Raw genomic sequence first — 3,473 nt, forward strand, 5'->3', positions numbered from 1 at the left:
ATCCTCTAAAATCCTTTCTCTTTAACAGTTTTTTTTTTCCTTTTCACAACTGTGCAGTCACTGCCCTCTTCTATTCTGCACAAGTTTTTTTTCAAAAGTAAAATATTTCATTGACACAGTACTATTTGGGATAAACCCAAGAAACAATGAAATGTTGGGTCTCTCCTCAAGTAGTTTCCTCCTTTTTTAACTGCATTTGACTATTCTGTATCAATAACCACAGCCAAGTTCTTCCTTTAGATGATGGAAAACCATAATTGAAAAAAGCTCTTCAGTAAAAGCCAACTGATCACATAGGGTCTTCTCCTAATGCTTCTAAAAACTTGGCATCCAGAGCTGCTTCTCTTGCTCTGGACATTCTCAGAAACATCATATCAGCTTCTTCAATGGTGGCTGATACTCTGTAGCCTGCATAACTCAGCAGCTCTTCTTCCAGATAGTCATAGCTGTCCTCCCAGTCACTAAATTCTTCTCCCTCGTCCTCACTTTCAAATCAGGAACACCGATCTGGCCTGGTTGCTGCCCAGGGCTGGGCTCTTTAGCATGGCCTCATTTACACTCTGGCTCCACCATTGGCTGGGCTCCCACCTCCTCCATTAGACTTTCCTCCTCAAGCTGTGGCAGGGCTCATTGCAGGAAAGGTTCATGATGGCTCTGGTGCCTGCTGCTTACCTCCATCTGCAGGAGCTCACTCTTACCAGCCATTGCATCCATCTGCAGATCATTGCTCTCTTCATGCAGCTCAATAGCTCATGCATTTCTGACATTGATTAAATGGCTCCACCTCTTGCAAGGTATTTTCCAGCCATTTGTATGTTCTATGTTATGAATTGATTGTTCATTTGCTCATTTTTCTATTGGATTGTGTTCTTTTCTTGGTTTGTGGGAGTCCATATATTCTGTATATTATATGCTCTTTCATTACATTACATATCTTTTAATTTTGTTTTCTTTTGTCATGTTAAAGTTGTTTGTTTTGACATCAAATTTATCATCAATTTATTCCTGTATACTTTTTCTTCATGTGTTTTGTTTAAAATCTTTCCTCCCACAAATCAAGACAAGAAAGCCAAACTTTAAGCTCATTGCCCTCAGCAATCTGCTCAGCTTCTATCTAACACGTGAATTTGGGATTCAGGGCCCAGAATCTATCCTACCCCCACCCCAGCCCTCAGGGAATTGGCCCTTCAGTTCTCCACACTCAGATCTGATGATCCTCTTAGGTCTTTGTGGATTCTAATGTTCAAGCTGCCTTCAGATTTGCCAAGTTTCTTCAAGCCATCATTTAGGTATGGCCTAAGCCCCTGAGACTCCCTGGCAGGCTTTGGACTCCAGGTTCCATCTGATTTCACCCTGACCTGTTCTCTGAGCCTTGAGGCCTGAATATCCACACAGATTGAAATGGCCCTGGTCTGGAAAATCTTCCTCTCACATTCCCTAATGCCATTCAGATCTGTTTTCAACCAAGCCATCAGGGTGAGACTCTCTTGGAGCTTAAAAAATGTCCAGAATATAGAGAAGTTAGAACAGGAACTTCAAAACAAGAACAAGAACAGAGATTTCTGGACAGTGATAATAACAACACATTTACTTTAAGAAGCACTATAGGCTCTGGTGCTTTGAGTCTGCTCTGAGGGAAGCTGCTGAAAGGACCTCATTGACAGAGGTTGAGACTTGGGCTGCTAAAGACTTCTTTTGGTAACTAAAGAGCTTCTGGAATTGGTGATAGCAAAGATAATGAGGTTAATTCTACTGTGCTCTGTTTAGAGTGAGGCATTATCAGACAAGGATGTTAAAGCAATCATAATAACTATACTCTGAGTGGTAAACACACTTGAAATTAATGGAAAGATTCTCATCACAGAAATAGAGACTATAAAATATTAAAATATGATATCAGACATTAAAATTCACTGGATGCATCTCAATAGCAAGATGAGATTTTTTTTTGTTAAGAAAAGTCTTGAAAACACTATAAAAAGTGACATTACATTTTTGGAGAACAATAAAGGAGAACAATAATTTGAATGATTACAAAGGCCAAAGACAGTGAAACAACATTTTTAAAGTGCAAAGACCTACCAACCCAGAATTCTATATCCCTTGAAAATATCCTTTAAGAATGAAGGAAGAATAAAGATATTTTCAGAAAATGGACAATGAAGAGAATCATCACCTGTAGACCTGCTTTAAAATAAATAATAACATAAGTTCTTAGGACTGAAGAGAAATACCACTTGGAAACTTAGAACATCAAGAATGAAGAGCAGGCTTTCTCCATCTCTTGAGCACACCTGTGCATTTCCATTCCCTTTCTTCCCTCAAGGCACATACCTTTGTTTTCTTTCTCCTAAGCTCCAAGGGACCTTCTTTTGCCTCAGTAAGTTGTTTCCTGAGTCCATGCTGGCTCACTTCTTCCATGGCTCACTTCTTTTACTTCTGTGACTTTCTAAATAAACTTTTACTTGTAAAAAAAAAAAAAAAAAAAAGAATAAAGGAAGAGCAACAAAATGCAAATATCTGTATAAATAGAAAAAGGTTTTCTGCTTTTAAGTTCTTTAAAGTATATATGACTAGTCAAAGCAAAAATTATAGTCTCTGGAGTAGTTTATGTATGACATGTGACATATAACAGCTATAACACAAAGGCCAGTGGGAGGGTGGAATAAAAGATATGGAATATAAGGAAGCAAAGAATAACCAACAGGACAGCAAGAAGAAAAAAGAATCCAAAAAAATGAGGAGAGTGTAAGGCAAGGGTGTCCAACTTGCGGCCCATGGGCCACATGCAACCCAGGGTGGCTTTGAATGAGCTAACACAAAACCATAAATTTACTTAAAATATTATGAGTTTTTGTGTGTGTGTGTGATTATGTGTTACAACGTATTTAATGTGTGGCCCAAGGCAACTGTTCTTCCAATGTGGGCCAAAAGGTTGGACACCGCTGGTAAGGAGCCTCTTGGACAACTTCAAGTGTACCAACATTAACATTATGGAGGTGCTGGAAGGAGAAGATAAGGAGTAAGAAATTGGAAATCAATTTGAAAGAATAACAGAAAAAGTCCCTAAATTGGTGACGGAAATAGACATACAAGTCCAGGAAGCTCAGAGAGTCCCAAACCAGATTAACCCAAAGAGGCCCACACCAAGACACATCATAATTAAAATGCCAAAGGTTAAATACAAAGAGAAGATCTTAAAAGCAGCAAGATAAAAGCGTTTAGTTACCTTCAAGAGAGCTCCCATAAGACTGACAGCTGATTTCTCTAAAAAAAAATTGCAGACTGGAAGAAATTGGCAAGAATTATTGGCAAATAAGAAATTGGCAAAGTGATGAAAAGCAAGGACCTACAGCCAAGATTACTCTACCCAACAAAGTTATCATTTTGAATTAAAGGACAGATAAAGAGCTTCCAAGACAAGAAAAAGCTAAAGAAGTTCATCACAACCAAAACAGTATTTTATGAAATGT

The 3,473-nt window shown here is 38.5% G+C and overlaps 1 pseudogene; it reads right to left on the minus strand.

Moving 5' to 3' along the window:
• Nucleotides 1–210: 210 nt before the first annotated feature.
• LOC129071628 (EP300-interacting inhibitor of differentiation 1-like) lies at nucleotides 211–767 on the minus strand (annotated as a pseudogene).
• Between the last annotated feature and the right edge of the window lie 2,706 nt (nucleotides 768–3,473).

Source organism: Pteronotus mesoamericanus, unplaced genomic scaffold (assembly GCF_021234165.1).
Source record: "Pteronotus mesoamericanus isolate MK-2021 breed Mesoamerican mustached bat unplaced genomic scaffold, CSHL_Meso_final contig_27, whole genome shotgun sequence".
Lineage (NCBI taxonomy): Eukaryota > Metazoa > Chordata > Mammalia > Chiroptera > Mormoopidae > Pteronotus > Pteronotus mesoamericanus.